The following is a 20,436-nucleotide window of genomic DNA, read 5'->3' on the forward strand; positions in this document are numbered from 1 at the left end:
ATTCATGGTATAAATTCATGTTCTAGTTTGGTATGTTTGAACACAACCCTCTGCACGCTTGTCTGCCCTCTACTTGCCTAGTGGTGCTAACCTACATAAACTTAAGCTAGCTACAATAATATCATTTTAGCAAACATTTCTCTTGTCTAGTTGCAGCTGCTGATCCGCCTCAATTGCATTACACCCCATTAACCTTCATTCACTACTCAGCATTGAAAACGATGTGTTACAAAGTTTTTGGGAAACATATTTCAATCAAAACTAAGAACCTATCCTATTTTTATGGATAGTTTTCCAATTTTGGGCTTCTGGGTGTATTTAAATCACTGAATTTCCAGCAAATCAGCTGGTTCTGTTGCAGATTGTTTCCAACATTGGGAAGGACATTTTAAGAACAAAATCGAAACTATTTGCACAAATCTTGGTGATTTATAGACAATTCTTTTTCAAATGTGTGTTAATGAAGGGTTTTCTGCGTAGCACACTAATGTGCGAAGAAAGCAGCAGCAATAGGATTTAGAGTACAATTGTTGAAGACTTAGACATGAGACGCACGTTTACTATAAGAGAGTACATTATGCAAGTTTTCTACATACGTCACTATAGGGAAGAACGGAACTGCATGACAACGACATTAGAATGTGGAAGAACAGTAGAATCTAGAACGCATTTTATAAGTAGGAGAAAGAAATGACATGAGTAAATATTATAAAATTCCGACAGTAAATTTCGCAATGCGATTTTTTGATTTTTTAAAATAAAAACTTATTTCCACGCTTTCTGACATATCTGAGTTTTGATTGGAAGTCTGAAACCAAATCTTCTCAATCAAATCTACTAAATCAATTTCGAGTTTATTGATACCATTGTTAATGTCAAGACTGCTAACATTGAGGAAATTTTCAAAACAAAGTTGCACACGATTCCCAAGTAATTTAAATGCACTTGATCATAGAGCTTTCTGGTTATGTTCTATTTAGACCATCACCATAACTAACACTCATCGTCTTCTTCGGCAAGGGACTTCATTAATTGCTTTTGTCGATATACATTCATGGATTAAAATTTGACGAAATCAAAGATGTTTGGACAAATCTTACTGTTTAATAGACAATTCTTTTTTTCAATATGAGAATCTGTTAGGTTCATGAAGGGTAGTCTGCGTAGCGCACTAATGTGCCAAGAAAGCAGCAGCAATAGGATATAGAAAACGATTGTTGAAGACTTTGTCATGAGACGCACGTTTACTATAAGAGAGTATTTTATGCAAGTTATCTACATACGTCACTATAGGGAAGAACGGAACTGCATGACAATGACATTAGAATGTAGAAGGCATTTTATTATTAGGAGAAAAAAATGACATGACTTGAAAAAATAATATAAAATTCCGGCAGTAAATTTCGCAGTGCGATTTTTTGATTTTTTAAAATGAAAACTTACTTCCACGCTTTCTGAAATATTTGATTTTTGATTGGAAGACTGAAACCAAATCTTCTCAATCAAATGTCAAGACTGCTAACATTGAGGAAATTTCAAAACAAAGTTGCACACGATTCCCAAGTAATTTAAGTGCACTTGATAATAGAGCTTTCTGATTATGTTCTATTTAGACCATCTCCATAACTAACACTCATCGTTCTCATCGGCAAGGTATTTCTTTAAATGATTTTGGCAATGTATGAATGTATGTTCATGGTTTAAAATTTATAAGCATCTAACACCATCATTCCTCAATTTTGGGGATAGAAATTTATAAAGGTACTGCATGGCTTCCACGGCCGTAGATAGTCCGTCTATTTAAAAGAATGCTTGTCAACAGAAGGACAAATCAGTTGGAGAACACAGGAGAACAATTACGCTTGAAAACGAAAATGTGTTAGAGAAATTTTTTATTGTGAGCTGTTGATGTATAGACCGCAAAAGCCATCAGAGATATTCTGCATGAAAATTTGAGTCTGGATTTTTTATCAAAACTGAGAGCCTATCCTATTTTTTGATAGTTTTCCAATTTTGGGCTTCTGGAGGCCTTTAAATCACTGAATTTCCAGCAAACCTGCTGGTTCTGTTGCATATTGCTTCCAACATTCGGAAGGTCATCCAACGAACAAAATTAAAAACTTTGCACAAATCTTACTGTTTTATAGACAATTCTTTTTTTAATATGAGCATCTATTAGGTTCATGAGGGGTTTTCTGCGTTAATGTGCAAAGAAAGCCGCAGCAATAGGATATTGAGTACGATTTTTGAAGACTTCGACTTGAGGTACAGTTTTACCATAAGAGATTACTGTATGCAAGATTACAACCTACGCAACTATAGGGAAGAACGGAAATGTTTGTCAACGACATTAGAAAGTGCAGCGCGTTTTAAAAGCAGGAGTAAAAACCGACATAACTTGAAACATTATGATAAACTTTTGTCAGCAAATTTCGCAATGCGATTTTAAAAACTTTAGTAAAAATTTATTTCCACGCTTTCTGACATCTGATTTTTGATTCAAGGACTTAAACCAAATCTTCTCAATAAAATTTACTAATTCAGATTCGAATTTATTGAGACCTTAGATAATGCGAAGACTGCGCACCTTGAGGAAATTTTCCAAACAAAGTTGCACACGATTCCCAATAATTTAAATAAACTTGATCACAGAGCTTTCTAATTATGTTTCATTTAGACCATCTCCATAACTAACACTTATCGTTTTCATCGCAAGGTATTTCATTAATTGCTTTTGTTGTTTGTCGATATATCTCCATGGATTAAAGTTAGACGAAATCGAAATTGTTGGCACAAATCTTGGTTCTTTATAGAAAATTCTTTTTTAAATGTGTGTTTATGAAGGGTTGTCTGCGTAGCACACGAATATGCAAAGAAAGCCGCAGCAATAGGATATAGAGTACGGCTGTTGAAGACTTCGACATGAGGTACAGTTTTACCATAAGAGATTACTGTATGCAAGATTAGAACATACGCGACTGTAGGGGACAACGGAAATGCTTGTCAACGACATTAGAAAGTGGAGCGCGTCTTATAAGTAGGAGTTAAAAACAACATGACTTGAAACATTATAATAAAACTCCGAAATAAAATTTTGCTATTCGATATTGACTTTTGTAAAACATTTCCACAGTTTTCGACATACCCAGGTATTGATTGGTAGACTGAAATCAAATCTTCTAAATCAAATATACTAATTCAAACTCGAGTTTATTGAGACCATAGTTAATGTCAAGACTGCTAACATTGAGGAAATTTTTTTAGTCGATGTATCTTCATGGATTAAAATTAGACGAAATTAAAAATGTTCGCTCGAATTTTGGTGTTTTATAGAATTCTTTTTTAATGTGTGTTAATGAGTGGTTTTCTTTGTAGCACACTAATGTGCAAAGAAAGCAGCAGCAATAGGATATAGAGTACGACTTGAAGACTTCGACATGAGGTACAGTTTTACCATAAGAGATTACTGTATGCAAGATTAGAACATACGCGACTGTAGGGAACAACGGAAATGCTTGTCAACGACATAAGAAAGTGGAGCGCGTTTTATAAGTAGGAGTTAAAAGCGACATGACTTGAAACATTATAATAAAACTCCGACATAAAATTTTGCTATTCGATTTTGACTTTTGTAAAACATTTCCACAGTTGTTGACATACCCATGTATTGATTGGAAGCTTGAAATCAAATCTTCTAAATCAAATATACTAATTCAAACGCGAGTTTTTTGAGACCATAGTTAATGTCAAGACTGCTAACATTGAGGATATTTTCAAAACAAAGTTGCAAACGATTCCCAAGTAAATGGAATGCACGTGATTATAGAGCTTTCTGATTATGTTTTATTCAGACCATCTCTGTAACGAACACTCATCGTCTTCATCGGCAAGGTTTTTCTTTAACTGCTTTTGTCGATGTATCTTCATGGATTAAAATTCGACGAAATCGAAAATGTTCGCACGAATCTTGGTGTTTTATGGACAATTTTTTTTTTAAATATGTGTTTATGAAGGGTTGTCTGCGTAGAACACTAATGTGCGAAGAAAGCAGCAGCAATAGGATATAGAGTACAATTGTTGAAGCTTCGGCACGAGACGCAGGTTAACCATAAGCGAGTACTACATGCAAGTTTACTACATACGCCACTATAGGGAGGAACGGAACTGCATGTTAACGACATTATAATTTGGAACGACATCAGAATATGGAAGAACATTAGAATGTAGAAGGCATTTTATAAGTAGAAAAAACGACATGACTTAAAAGTTTATGATAAAATTCCGATAGCAATTTTCGCAATGCGATTTTTTGGCTTTTTTAAAATGAAAAATTATTTCCACGCTTTCTTAAATATCTGAGTTTTGATTGGAAGTTTGAAACGAAACCTTCCCAATCAAATCTACTGAGTTTATTGAGACCATAGTTATTGCCAAGACTGCTAACATTGTATTCGTTTTATAAGTAGGAGTTAAAAGCGACATGACTTGAAACATTATAATAAAACTCCGACATAAAATTTTGCTATTCGATTTTGACTTTTGTAAAACATTTCCACAGTTGTCGACATACCCATGTATTGATTGGAAGCTTGAAATCAAATCTTCTAAATCAAATATACTAATTCAAACGCGAGTTTATTCAGACCATAGTTAATGTCAAGACTGCTAACATTGAGGATATTTTCAAAACAAAGTTGCAAACGATTCCCAAGTAAATGGAATGCACGTGATTATAGAGCTTTCTGATTATGTTCTATTCAGACCATCTCTGTAACGAACACTCATCGTCTTCATCGGCAAGGTTTTTCATTAACTGCTTTTGTCGATGTATCTTCATGGATTAAAATTCGACGAAATCGAAAATGTTCGCACGAATCTTGGTGTTTTATGGACAATTTTTTTTCAAATATCTGTTCATGAAGGGTTGTCTGCGTAGAACACTAATGTGCCAAGAAAGCAGCAGCAATAGGATATAGAGTACAATTGTTGAAGCTTCGACACGAGACGCAGGTTAACCATAGGCGAGTACTACATGCAAGTTTACTACATACGCCACTATAGGGAAGAACGGAACTGCATGTTAACGACATTATAATTTGGAACGACATCAGAATATGGAAGAACATTAGAATGTAGAAGGCATTTTATAAGTAGAAAAAACGACATGACTTGAAAGTTTATGATAAAATTCCGATAGCAATTTTCGCAATGCGATTTTTTGGCTTTTTTAAAATGAAAAATTATTTCCACGCTTTCTTAAATATCTGAGTTTTGATTGGAAGTTTGAAACCAAACCTTCCCAATCAAATCTACTGAGTTTATTGAGACCATAGTTATTGTCAAGACTGCTAACATTGAGAAAATTTTCAAAACAAAGTTGCACACAATTCCCAAGTAATTTAGTTGCACTTGATTATAGAGCTTTCTGATTATGTTCTATTTAGTCCATCTCCATAACTAACACTCATCATCTTCATCGGCAAGGTATTTCTTTAAATGCTTTTGAGAATGTATCTTCTTGGAATAAAATTTATAAGCATCTAATACCATATTTCTTGTTTTTTAGGGATAGAAATTTACAAATGAAATGCATGCTTTCCACAGCCGTAGATAGTGCGTCCATTCAAATCAATGGAAGGAAAATATTTCCATTTTGTCTGCTGAACAAAATATTTTAAGCTGAGTCTGTACAAGCGGATCATTTTCTTGAGCACCTATCAAAGCAGAAACGTCGAATGCTTGTAATGATATGGCAACCGAGAGTGACAGCTATGCGGTTGTTATCAAAAATATCGGTGATCTTCAGTATTTTTCAACGTAAAATTCATTTTAGGAATTCCATGACTTCAAAAAACTCGCAAGGAAATATCAAAGCGACGGATGCAATAAACGTAACCCGAAAATTTTGATGCGTGTTTTTTTAATTGATGTGATTGTGGGATAACTTCTCTTTGGAATGTAATTGACTTGTTATCTTTTTAGGTACTTGAACATCTATTTTTTTTCAATTGATTTAAACCTTTGCGAAATTCTTTATCTGGTTTGAAATATCTCAGTGAATACTGTGCCTCTGCAATGATTCCAACAGCTGTTGTATTCTCTCCTAATAGTATCCTGTCAGTCCTTTCTTTTTTTCAGGAATATGGACAAATCATTTGGAGAACCCACGATAGAATTACGCTTGAAAAAGAAATTGTATTGAAGAAATAAATGTTGAGTGTCAGCACAACTAAGTTTTTTGTGAGCTGTTGATGTATAGACCGCAAAAGCCATCGGAGATAACTTGAGTCTACATTTTTTCAACTATTTCGTGCATTGCTTTCTTTTTGTCTCAGCTTTCTTTTTAATTAGCGAAAATAGCCTGGAAACAATAACCAAAACCATCTTCTTGATACCTCTGTAGTTAGTGATAACAACTGTCGCGATTTTGCAAATTATAGTATTTTGTATTATATCAAACTTGCTTTCAAAATAATGCTTGTAAATGGAAGGAATTTTTTTTGTTTTGGCTGCTGAACAAATTATTACAAGCTCAGGCAGTATATGCGGATCAGTTTCTTGAGCACCTATCAAATTAGAAGCTTCGAATGCGTATAATGAGATTGCAACCGAGAGCGAGAGCGACAGTTAAGCTGTAGTTATCAAAAGTATCATTGATTTTCTTCATCTTTATTTTTCAACGTAAAATTCATTTCTGGAATTGCATGGCCTGAAAAAACTCCGAGCAGATATCAAAGCAATAAAGCCAAATTGAAATTCTCAATGTTTTTCTTTTTTCATTTGATCCGGTTGTGGGATGACTTCTGTTTTGAATGTAATTGAGTTGTTATCATTTTAGGTACATGAACATCTAATTTTTTTTCAATTGATTTTAACCTTTGCAAAATTTTCTATCTTGCTTGAAATATATCACTGATTACTGTGTCTCTAAAATTATTCCAAAAGCTGTTGTATTCTCTCCTAACAATATCCTGTCAGTCCTTTTTTTAAATTCAGGAATATGGACAAATCATTTGGAGAACCCACGAGAGCAATTATGCTTGAAAAAAATTTATTGGAGAAATAAATGTTTATTGAGAGCTTTTGTTGTATAGACCGCAAAAGCCTTCGGAGATATTTTGCAGGAAAACTTGAGTCTGGATTTTTTCAACTTTTTCAGCTTTCTTTAGGCTTAGCAAAAATAGTCAGGAAACAACCAAAACCATCTTCTTGATACCTCTGTAGTGAGTGATAAAAACTGTCGCGATCTTGCAAGTTATAGTAAATTGTAGTATATCAAATTTGGGGGGAAATACAAAGTCAGGATTTCTTGCCATTGTTAGTTTTGTCGTCAAACTAATCTGACCGTATAAATCTTTAATATATTCAATTGGAGCATTCGAAAGCATGTGTCGACTGGCGCGAAGCTGTGAAAACGTTACACTTGCTTTCATTATCGGTTGCAATTTTGCCCGTCAGCAAATCTGCCTGTCATTTCTGACAATTTGACAACAACCAGGTTGGTTTTGAAGCCATTTTGTCATTCTTATGTTTGTAGAGATACGTAAAACGTTAACTTTATATAAAGGGTTAAGCTCAGTCTTAATCTGTAGCATGCTGTGTTTCCTTAAATTTGATTAGTCTGTATCTACACAACTGTACAGTTCATTCGCACGCTTTTCATAGAGCGTGAAACAAGGTTATTCGAGGCAAACATTAAGAGAAGACTTTTGACTCCAATTTTGATACTTGTTTGTAAATTTTTGAATTGCGTCTACTTTTATTGAGATCATTAGATATCTGAAGAGGTATCCCGCTTTGTCCCATTAGCTTGGCCCCCGATCATTTAGCCCCGATTATTTCAACCTGTATCGTTTTACACCAATTTTAATTCTTTCTATAATTGGTACAATTATCAATACTCAATATGAGAAGGTTGGGGGGGGGGGGGGGGGGGGCTATCAATACTCATAACCAACATATTGTCGGATTTCTTCAACAATATGTTGGTTATGTTGAAGAAATCCGATTCGGAAACAGATTTAGATCCAGGTGAAGAATATGATAATTCTCTGTTGATTCAAGGCCGATTCTACGATGTCTCTTTTGCAGCTAATTAATCAAGTTTATGGCCTATTTATACCTTTCGCGTGTATGGCGCAGTGTTGTAAAGTGTAGATATTAGGTTTTGTAAACGCAGAACGATAGCTTTGATTGTATTTGGAGTGTTGTGTTTATTGTATGTGGTCCGTGCTAGTCTGTCAAGCTTTGTTTCCATTATGATTAACTCGCTTAGCTCCCCGGTCTACAAGCCTCCTGAATTTCCATAAATCAAAGCATGGATACAAAACAGTTCCGGACTTAATTGACGTGCGCCGGGGACTTATACCTGGCTATGTGTTGAGCTCCCTTTCAGTGCATCTTCAAATTCAGGTGCCGTAATTATTCCCTGGGTATATTTGGGTACCTGCCTTGAGAATTTCACGCTCCCTCCCACTCTCCCCGGGTTCACAAAGGACTTCAATCGAGACCCCTCTTATAGAGTGGACAATTTGGAATTAATCTGAAATTTAGAGCCGGGCCTGGCCTAAATTAACATGAATAAATTACCAAGATTTACCCGCTACCGTGCCTAATGCGTTTAACCGCGACCAAATACAAAACCCCTCACGAGCAATTGGGGTTATGCAAATCAATTTAGCCATGCTGAATGCCCAATTTCGATGTAGAAAGTGCCCAAAATAGAACAGAACCCACTCATAGGCTGATAGTTGCCGGAGGTGTTTCATTGTTGGAGGGTTGCTCTTTCATGACAACTTTCAACAATCAGAAATTTCACATTCGTCCTTAGACGTATGTTACGCACTGATTTTAAGAGTGTTCCTCGTGGTGTTTTCAGAGGTTAATATTAGCAGTAAATAATGTGAATAATTGTCATTTTACAAGGACTTATTTTGATGTTTCACAGTGCGGTTTTTAGCGGATATATTTTGAATAAAGTTAGCTAGTGATAGCCTTTTATTGAGCGGTTCGGATGTGCGATATATCCACTAGTTTGCCTTGTATTTCGAAGTTTTGTTTGTTCAAAACTGTGCTCTTAGGAAGCCTGATTTGACTTAGTAATTTATAAAGATTTTCCAGTTCAATCTTTAATTATTTCAACTCGAATTAATCAATAATTATTAGCAAGAAGTTCTCAAGTTATATCAAGTTTTAAAGGTGTAAATCAACTGATTGTCAGGCTGGTTCTCCGGTGTTCTGGTGATCGTAGGTTCCGCAGGGCTGTACCTTGAGTTGTATTGGTCCTTCGCAAATATTTACTGATCTACAAGTTGGGCAATTTCCGGCTTTTGTACGTCTCTTGATGTTTGTTAAGTACATATACAAGTCCCGTATTAGCACCTACTTTATCAGAATAATTACTTCACCAAGTACATAATCTCTCATGAAATTATTTACTAATTATGCGAATTTATGTTCAGGAAACTCAAAAAAGTAAATATTGAGGCTTTTAGGCACTTGATATGTTTATCAGTAAACTGTCAATCTGCGGTTGTTTTTAATAAACATAAACAAATTAGGGGTTACAGGCCTAGATGGAAATACTAGCTATATATGGCCTTGAGATTTATCTGAATATGAACTAGATTAAAGCACTTATTTATGGATATTTAAAGGAAAATAATCACGTAACTATGAGGGACGAAATAGGGGCGTGACAACGTACCATCTTGTAAATCGTTCATGTAATGGAGACAGTTAAGGATTGTTTGCATTGGTGCTTTTGTTTTTTGAAATGTAAAATAAACTTGGTTATCATAACTATGCTAATTGTTCAATTGATAGTAATGAATCAAGGTTGTCCGACGTAATCAGCTATTTTCGTTCTGCCGAAACTAACCCACTTAGTCGGATCTTCAATAAAGATGTACTTTGATGAACGTAGTTTGATGATGTTATTAAGTTCAAACTGTTGAGGGAAAATTGACTTATTGAGGACTTATTTCAAAGAAATGAAAATTATTCAAGTGTTGCCGGCATTTCATCATCGTTCGTTTTTTTGAGTTCTTATCTACACATCCTACCAAGACAAGATTGGTGCCATGTAAAATCTGTATTCAGAAACGGAAATCGTTGAATTGTGATAATAGTCAATTTTTTATTGGGGATGTGGAGCGGAGGTTCTGACATTGAACAGTTTCCTTCACATATGAAAACCACAAAGTGATTGACGGTTATTCTTTAGTTCACGGCGCTCTAATGCACTTAATTGTCCGGGCTTTGTTAGCTCTTCTCGGTTCCCTTGAGTTTGTTTCTCAACGATCTGAACGGATGTTACATTACAAATAAGTTTTTTTTTTCAATTTTACTTAATGAGAAATCGGCAGAATTATCCTCCTGCAAAAAGCGATGTCATTTTCTATTGAAAAAGTATGTATATTACATGCGCTTTCACGTTAATGCTATTACTTGTGGACTCGGCAATTTTGTAGCTGTTAAAAAAAAGAAACACTGAATTACCTGAGTATTTAGACTAGTGTAAACTTCAAGGCAGTGTATTTTACAGGTATAATGTTACATGGAATTATGACAATATTACAAAAATTATATATTTCAAAAGAAATAATGTAAGTTTTCAATCATTAAGTATAGAGAGAAATTAAACTTATATTAAAGACCAATGCGAACAAATCCGAACTTTATTTATTATTATTATTGCTTTTAAAGAGTCACGAAAATTTGAACAAGTTACCTAAATTGTGGAGCGAACGTCGTTCCAACAGTCCGAATCTGTACGTGTGACAGAACGTCGTTCAGTCCATATCTGTACGTGACACAGAACGTCGTTCCAACAGTCCATGGAAGAGCAAAAAACAAAAAATAGAAATTTAGCCAATGCTGAAAGAAATAGGAAGGAATGTGCATTCTTGATTGTCTTCTTGTCAATAAGATAATTTCAGAATATTTTTTATGAAATGTTATTAATTGCTCTCGAAAAAAGGTTGAAGCAATTATTGTAAACGTGTTGGTCTTTTCTTATGCAAAATTTTTGCTTGATTCATTTTACATTTTTGTTCCAGAACATTCTTTGACTTCTCAAGTGACTTTTCACGCTCGAGTTCTTCATTTTTAAATGATCTAAGTTCCTCTCATTCCGAAATAAAATTAGTTGCTAAAATAAAAGTGGTTGCAAAATTGCAGCTCATGAGGGCCTGGCAGCCAAGTGGTTAATGCTGTCGAGAACTCTGGAGACCGGGGTGCGATCTCATTCCTACTCGGAATATTTTATGCATGTTTTTGATGTTTTCAGAGAATTTTGCTAGCGTTGGGTCAAAGTTTTGCGACAAATTATTTATTTTTGCAATATTTCTTGAACGAAGTTCTCAGAAATTTTCGTAAAAGAGTTTGGCTTAACCGTTTTGCGCTTTTGCTCTAGAACTTTCTTTGACTTCCTGGGTGATTTTTTCACACAGTAGTTCCTCATTTTTAATTGATCTAAGTTGTTTTCGTTCTGAAACGTTTTTTGCTAAAAGAGATTGTGAGCAGAAGGAAATCCAAGCCGTTGTAGCCGAGTGGTTAAGAGATCAGAAACGTGGCGGACAGTGATTCGAACCCCTTGTGGATCGTTTTTTTGCACCCATAAAACATTTCCAAGCTGCACACCCTCCCTCTAAATTAGTTTACCCCCGCCTGTCGTTCTATGGCAATTCATCCAAAGTTAGTCGGTTAAGGTTTGGATATTTTTTGTTTTTATGACATCTTTTGTTCTTCAAAGTTTCCTTTTTGAGGCGTTTGATTCAAGATATGGAGCTGGCACGCGTTTAGATTTTTTAATTTAATGCGTGACTAGGAGGCTTCCTTAGTGCATGAGCAGCTAAAACTCCAAGCTCCTCTCAAGTAAAGTTCACACTTGTTTCAGAAACCACCAGTTGCTTATTAATAGCCACCGTCAGCATCTCAATGACTTTTATTTAGGCGCTCTCCTTTTTCTAAATTCGCTTTACCTTTTGATCACGTTTTTTTCGCTTTACATAAGTCACGATTTTCACGTTTGATTTCCGACTTACCTCACAGACTGTTTCAACTGAAAGAATTTTAAGTTCAGTGAATACGGTCAATGTCAAAAGAGCAAAATCAAAAGAAACGTGATACACATATAAAGCCCGGTCCTTAAGTCAGTGCATTAGGTTATCAAAGTTCATTAGAGCGATTGCTTGCTAAATATAGTATTAAGCTTATTAGCTTTCAGTTTAGACGCCGAATTAATTATAGTTTTAGAATCTAACTGAAACTGCACGCCGAATTAGAACAGTTTTTTAAACTTAGGGAAAAAATTCTGTCGATTTCTGTTTCTTCTGTTTTCTGTTTCTATCCTGTTGTGCGTCAACGGTGGCTCTTTTCCGGCAATCTGACGGCTGGGTTAGTTTGTTCTGTACATTTTCCACTTGTAATTGCGGCCACTTTAGTCAATTTTTGTTTTTGCAATCTAGCTCCAACCATCAATATATTTTTCGCGAAACTTTTTCTGATGCTATTCAAGGTTATTCAAACATTTTTGAAGTTTTGTTGTATGGTTGCGCAACTATCTTGAGTAGCAGTTATAGACATTGTTTCAACTGTCGGATGTCGAAATTTTGTCCGTATTTTAATCGTTTGGGGTCGGAATTGAGTTTTTTCAAAAATTAGAAAAAGGATTGACATCTTTTAATTGGTAATTTTTGATCACGTTTTTGTCTTTTTTTATCGACGTTTATGACTTTTTGTCTTTTTTGTCTGTTTTTTCGTCTGGTGTGGTGCTCCTTGACATTTAAGTGTTATAAAATCAACTCATTAATCGTTCTGCTGGCTCTAAAGCGTTTAGATTTCAAGACTCTAAAGTGTAATGGAATGTTAAGCATAAAAACCACAAAAATGACAAAAAAGAGTAAAGTTTTCAATACTTTTAATTTGATTAAGTTGTCATTGCCAATGCATATTCGTCATGATTTAAAAACAAATTAAGTTCTTAATAGTGCATTACTTGTAATTATTGTGACCGACGTCACATGAAGGCTAATTTGTCAAAAACGCTTTAAAAGCAAGAAATACCGGAGCACGTTCAAAAGATGCAATTTATCAAACATTTACACGATTAGCCGAGGGACTCAATCAATGCCTTGGGCCTTGGCCTGAGAATAGCCTTGAGCTCTAAATGCTTATCACGGTCCAAAAATTGATAAATGCGTGAAAAATAATTGTGAAAAAGCATAACAGTACAAGTCGTTTCATACAATTCATGGAACTGTTTGAAACACTTGAAACCTCTGATTGCGCTGTCAGACAAATTGAAATTTTTAACTTCTTTAAGTGAACAAAGGATGTAATTAAAATTGAATTCAGATTGAAGGCGGGAAGAGACAAGATAATAAAAATTTTCTTAATGCATTAAATAGCGGTTGCTGATAAATAATTTATTCAATAAATACAAATTATAAGAATAAATCAAATTGCTTTGTTCACTGTATGCCGAATTTTTATAAAGAACTCTAGGATCTTCTTCGTTTGTGCCCCCCCCCCCCCCTTGTGAGTGCATATTCAAGGCAGTGTATTTTACAGGTATAATGTTACATGGAATTATGACAATATTACAAAAATTATATATTTCAAAAGAAATAATGTAAGTTTTCAATCATTAAGTATAGAGAGAAATTAAACTTATATTAAAGACCAATGCGAACAAATCCGAACTTTATTTATTATTATTATTGCTTTTAAAGAGTCACGAAAATTTGAACAAGTTACCTAAATTGTGGAGCGAACGTCGTTCCAACAGTCCGAATCTGTACGTGTGACAGAACGTCGTTCAGTCCATATCTGTACGTGACACAGAACGTCGTTCCAACAGTCCATGGAAGAGCAAAAAACAAAAAATAGAAATTTAGCCAATGCTGAAAGAAATAGGAAGGAATGTGCATTCTTGATTGTCTTCTTGTCAATAAGATAATTTCAGAATATTTTTTATGAAATGTTATTAATTGCTCTCGAAAAAAGGTTGAAGCAATTATTGTAAACGTGTTGGTCTTTTCTTATGCAAAATTTTTGCTTGATTCATTTTACATTTTTGTTCCAGAACATTCTTTGACTTCTCAAGTGACTTTTCACGCTCGAGTTCTTCATTTTTAAATGATCTAAGTTCCTCTCATTCCGAAATAAAATTAGTTGCTAAAATAAAAGTGGTTGCAAAATTGCAGCTCATGAGGGCCTGGCAGCCAAGTGGTTAATGCTGTCGAGAACTCTGGAGACCGGGGTGCGATCTCATTCCTACTCGGAATATTTTATGCATGTTTTTGATGTTTTCAGAGAATTTTGCTAGCGTTGGGTCAAAGTTTTGCGACAAATTATTTATTTTTGCAATATTTCTTGAACGAAGTTCTCAGAAATTTTCGTAAAAGAGTTTGGCTTAACCGTTTTGCGCTTTTGCTCTAGAACTTTCTTTGACTTCCTGGGTGATTTTTTCACACAGTAGTTCCTCATTTTTAATTGATCTAAGTTGTTTTCGTTCTGAAACGTTTTTTGCTAAAAGAGATTGTGAGCAGAAGGAAATCCAAGCCGTTGTAGCCGAGTGGTTAAGAGATCAGAAACGTGGCGGACAGTGATTCGAACCCCTTGTGGATCGTTTTTTTGCACCCATAAAACATTTCCAAGCTGCACACCCTCCCTCTAAATTAGTTTACCCCCGCCTGTCGTTCTATGGCAATTCATCCAAAGTTAGTCGGTTAAGGTTTGGATATTTTTTGTTTTTATGACATCTTTTGTTCTTCAAAGTTTCCTTTTTGAGGCGTTTGATTCAAGATATGGAGCTGGCACGCGTTTAGATTTTTTAATTTAATGCGTGACTAGGAGGCTTCCTTAGTGCATGAGCAGCTAAAACTCCAAGCTCCTCTCGAGTAAAGTTCACACTTGTTTCAGAAACCACCAGTTGCTTATTAATAGCCACCGTCAGCATCTCAATGACTTTTATTTAGGCGCTCTCCTTTTTCTAAATTCGCGTTACCTTTTGATCACGTTTTTTTCGCTTTACGTAAGTCACGATTTTCACGTTAGATTTCATACTTACCTCACAGACTGTTTCAACTGAAAGAGTTTTAAGTTCAGTGAATACGGTCAATGTCAAAAGAGCAAAATCAAAAGAAACGTGATACACATATAAAGCCCGGTCCTTAAGTCAGTGCATTAGGTTATCAAAGTTCATTAGAACGATTGCTTGCTAAATATAGTATTAAGCTTATTAGCTTTCAGTTTAGACGCCGAATTAATTATAGTTTTAGAATCTAACTGAAATTGCACGCCGAATTAGAACAGTTTTTTAAACTTAGGGAAAAAATTCTGTCGATTTCTATTTCTTCTGTTTTCTGTTTCTATCCTGTTGTGCGTCAACGGTGGCTCTTTTCCGGCAATCTGACGGCTGGGTTAGTTTGTTCTGTACATTTTCCACTTGTAATTGCGGCCACTTTAGTCAATTTTTGTTTTTGCAATCTAGCTCCAACCATCAATATATTTTTCGCGAAACTTTTTCTGATGCTATTCAAGGTTATTCAAACATTTTTGAAGTTTTGTTGTATGGTTGCGCAACTATCTTGAGTAGCAGTTATAGACATTGTTTCAACTGTCGGATGTCGAAATTTTGTCCGTATTTTAATCGTTTGGGGTCGGAATTGAGTTTTTTCAAAAATTAGAAAAAGGATTGACATCTTTTAATTGGTAATTTTTGATCACGTTTTTGTCTTTTTTTATCGACGTTTATGACTTTTTGTCTTTTTTGTCTGTTTTTTCGTCTGGTGTGGTGCTCCTTGACATTTAAGTGTTATAAAATCAACTCATTAATCGTTCTGCTGGCTCTAAAGCGTTTAGATTTCAAGACTCTAAAGTGTAATGGAATGTTAAGCATAAAAACCACAAAAATGACAAAAAAGAGTAAAGTTTTCAATACTTTTAATTTGATTAAGTTGTCATTGCCAATGCATATTCGTCATGATTTAAAAACAAATTAAGTTCTTAATAGTGCATTACTTGTAATTATTGTGACCGACGTCACATGAAGGCTAATTTGTCAAAAAACGCTTTAAAAGCAAGAAATACCGGAGCACGTTCAAAAGATGCAATTTATCAAACATTTACACGATTAGCCGAGGGACTCAATCAATGCCTTGGGCCTTGGCCTGAGAATAGCCTTGAGCTCTAAATGCTTATCACGGTCCAAAAATTGATAAATGCGTGAAAAATAATTGTGAAAAAGCATAACAGTACAAGTCGTTTCATACAATTCATGGAACTGTTTGAAACACTTGAAACCTCTGATTGCGCTGTCAGACAAATTGAAATTTTTAACTTCTTTAAGTGAACAAAGGATGTAATTAAAATTGAATTCAGATTGAAGGCGGGAAGAGACAAGATAATAAAAATTTTCTTAATGCATTAAATAGCGGTTGCTGATAAATAATTTATTCAATAAATACAAATTATAAGAATAAATCAAATTGCTTTGTTCACTGTATGCCGAATTTTTATAAAGAACTCTAGGATCTTCTCCGTTTGTGCCCCCCCCCCCCCTTGTGAGTGCATATTTTTTGCACCCCCAGACGCACGTGCCATATTTTTACATAATGATTTACTATATATTGACGCATGCTGTGTAACTGGGGCGCATCACGTGTTAGGGGCACAAACAGAAAAGATCCGAACTCTTCTACCCATGCCGTGGTTAGTAAATGGATTTTAACTAAAGCCACCGGTTTTGGTTTTTCGTCACTGGTGTCTTTCTGGAGATAAAATTGTAAACGTGTGTCTTTCTTATGCAAAATTTTTGCTTGACCGTATCTTCTAGAACTTTAATTCGATTTCACTTCTCGAGTGACTTTTCACTCTTCACTTTGAATTTTCTGAGTGATTGAAATTGTTTGCTTTCATTTTTGTGCACCCACCCATAGAAGTTTCTGTAGCCAACATCGATTCTAAAATACATCGCCCCGATAGTCGTTCGAGAGCAATTCATCGGACGTTAGTTGGTTTATGTTTATATTCAACCATGATGGCGGCCTTATTAAGAATTTTTGGATCTTTTCCGTTTGTGCCCTCCCCCCACTACGTTTTGCTCCCCAAGTTACCGGGCACGTGTCATTACATGGTAAATCATTATGTTAAAATATGGCACGTGCGTCTGGGGGTCGGAAATAATATGCACCCACTCGATTTTTTTTATTGCTCCTAAAAATCTTGAAATATTTAGTTACGCTTTTATAGAGAATTAATAAAACGACTGTTTCTCTTTTAGTATTACCCCACTCATTTGGTGGGACAAAAAATTACTCAAGAAAGGGACACCGTTTTCATTGAAACTTTGCTGAGAACTCTTTTTCCCAATAAGATAGACAGTGCGGCCATGTGATTAATTGTTTTAAAAGATATTATGCTTTGCAGTCTTAAGAACTACTTAATCGTTTTAGGTGGATTAGGGCCAAATCGACGTGATTTTATTGAAGCTATAGCTTTATTGTTCTTAAGAATGGGTGAACATTTAATGATAGCTTCTCGAAACGAAAAAAAAATACGTAGTTGCAAGTTGATGATTTATCAACCAGTTTGAGGGGCTTAGTTTAATTTTGATGACAATTAGTTTTTTGACTTATGTCACGCACCTATTTCGTCCCTCATAGTTACGCGATGATATTCCTTAAAATATCCATAATTAAGTGCTTTATATTAATTAATATTCAGTTAGTTTCAAGGCCATATATAGCCAGTATTTCCATCTAGGCCTGTAACCCCTAATTTGTTTATGTTTATGAAAAACAACCGCAGATTGACAGTTTTACTAGCAAACACTTCAAGTGCCTAAAAGCCTCAGTATTTACTTTTTTGAGTTTCTTGATGATAAATTCACATAATCAGTAAATAACTTTATGAGAGATTATGTACTTGGTGAAGTAATTATTCTGATAAAGTAGGTGCTAATACGGAATTATATATGTACTGAACAAACACCAAGAGACGTACAAAAGCCGGAAATCGCCCTACTTGAAAATCAGTAAATATTTGCGAAGGACCAATACAACTGAAGGCACAGCCCTGCGGAACCCACTATGACCAGAACACCAGAGAATCAACCTGACAATCAGTTGCCTATCATCCCATAAAAACTTGATAAACTTGAGAAACTTCTTGTTAAAATTATTAAACAATTCTTGCTAAAATAATTAAAGATTGAACTGGAAATTCTCTTGAAAGCCTCCAAGTTTGATAAACTTAGTTACAGAAGAAATAGCGACTAACTTGACACTAAAATGCAAGGCAAACTAGTAGATATATCACGCATCCGAACCGCTCAATAAAAGGCTATTACTAGCTAATTTTATTCAAAATATATCTGCTAAAAATCGTACTGTGAAACATCAAAATAAGTCCTTGTAAAATGGCAATTATTCAAGTTAATTACTCCTCATATAAACCTCAATAACACCACGAGGAACACTATTAAAAATCAGTGCGTAACATGGTGACAGGAGTTATTAACTGTTTTTCAGTTTAACGGACCAATAATTCGATTAATTCCTTGATATTTTCGATATTTCCTTTCTTTATTCTGTTGTTTTCTTTCTTCTCTTCTTCTTCATTACCTTAAGAGCCTCCAATCATCCAGAACCACATCCAGCACTTCCTTTCCGAGCAAGATGATAACACAAAAAGCAGTAACAAAGGAAAGAGTGGGTGGAAACTGTGTTTGTGTCTCTGTGGACTAAATGCAACGGCAATGCAAAAGTGTTTGAGTGCACAATAACTGGAACAAACTCAACCACAGCCACCACAACGGACAAAAACAACACAGGGTATTTGCAAACGAGGATATTGTGAGTAAATGAATTTGTAAAATTAATTTTGGTGCTTTATTTATGTCAATTTATAAAGAACAAATTCTCCCCGCTATTAATAATTGTCGCTCTTCCCCCAATTTTGTTGAACATATTGAAGGAAACCACATTAATTATACTCAAAACAACAGTAAAACGCAAGCTCAGATAGTAACCGCTTTTTCCTCTTCATTTTATAAATCCATTGTAATTTATGTGCTAGATAAAGATGATAAACGTGTTGCAATTTATTGGACAGCAAAAAGTCTAAATCAAAAAGTTCGCAAATTTGGCCTTATTCGTAACAAACTTCAATCTGACAGAGATATTAACCTTGATAACATCATCACTGATTATCAGATAACATCAGAATAATAAATTACTGAAACCATCACTTAATTATTAACTAAAAAGAGGGCAAAACAAAGTTTAAACAAAAAAATAAACAATTATATTTTATTTCCCCGCCCAGCTCCGGAGGTTAATGAATCAAACAGTGACTTCGGTCAATTATGCTGTTGCCTATTTGAGTGCAGCTTCCACAAGGCCTGTGCGGTCGTGGTCCCCACGAATTTTCCTAAACTAAGGGGCACTCTTTAGAGGTGAGACTTCGGCGGCCCATACGGCTTCAACGATATAAGTCTGACGATTCGACCGGAGCTTTAGGAATAGGCTTATAAGCAGCCCTTCTTTATTACTTTCTGAACGAATGGTTTCAGTAGTTTCTTTTCTGATATTCTTGTGCTATTCATTTAACTGTTTTCATCTCTTAAAACCCCTTAATCTCTCCATTAAGTTAAGTTAAGTGTGCTATTTAATACTTTAGAACGAAAGTAAGACTGATTGAACGAAAAGTATATAATCTAATCGGGTAAAAAGCAAAATGGCTTACGCGCAGATCAACATCACGCCTTTTTCCGGATCAGAAACGGACAATTTTAACGAGTTTGAACAACTAATAACAGGTGCAATCGGAGTTGCAGCAATCGCAAACGCGCAACAAGCGAACTTTCTGCAATTACATTTAAAAGGAGAGGCTTTACGATACTTCTTAACCCTACCAGAGGCTACCAGACTAGTCTTCGAAGACAGTATAACAGCTCTAAGAAACAGATTCACGCAGGATGACTTGAGAGAGATCAGAATTATAAAGTTAGAGAATCAAAAGTTTAATCCAAAAACAGACACTGTTAAAAATTTCTTAGTAAAGTTAAGAACTGAAGCCAATAAAGCATATCCAGCACCTGAAATAGTAGTAGCGGCAGCAGGAGGAGGTGATGCTGAAGCCCGTAGATTCGAAAGAGAGACAGCAGCAAGAGAATCTGCTATTGAAATGTCAGAAAATCGAAAAAACGAGCAAATAAAGCGCTTCTTTATTAAGTCTATGCCAAACTGGCTTAAGCCTAAGCTCTTAGAAAGGCCAGATACAGATACCATTGATCAATTATGCACCTTAGCAAGCCAACAAATTGCAATAAGGGAGATGTGTAACAGAGAAGAATACTTTGACGATGGTTTTAATGAAATAACGGAAACAAATACTGATAAAATGTTAAAAGCAATAGCTACTATT

At 35.1% G+C, this 20,436-nt stretch overlaps 1 protein-coding gene across 7 annotated transcripts in view; it reads left to right on the forward strand.

Annotated features, from left to right (window-relative positions):
- The window catches only part of LOC142336191 (uncharacterized), a 182,804-nt gene that overhangs the window by 57,633 nt on the left and 104,735 nt on the right, over positions 1-20,436 (forward strand). The gene's annotated exons all lie outside the window — the stretch shown is intronic.

The sequence above is a fragment of the Convolutriloba macropyga genome, chromosome 3 (assembly GCF_964194025.1).
Source record: "Convolutriloba macropyga chromosome 3, txConMacr16.3, whole genome shotgun sequence".
NCBI classification, from domain to species: Eukaryota; Metazoa; Xenacoelomorpha; order Acoela; family Convolutidae; genus Convolutriloba; species Convolutriloba macropyga.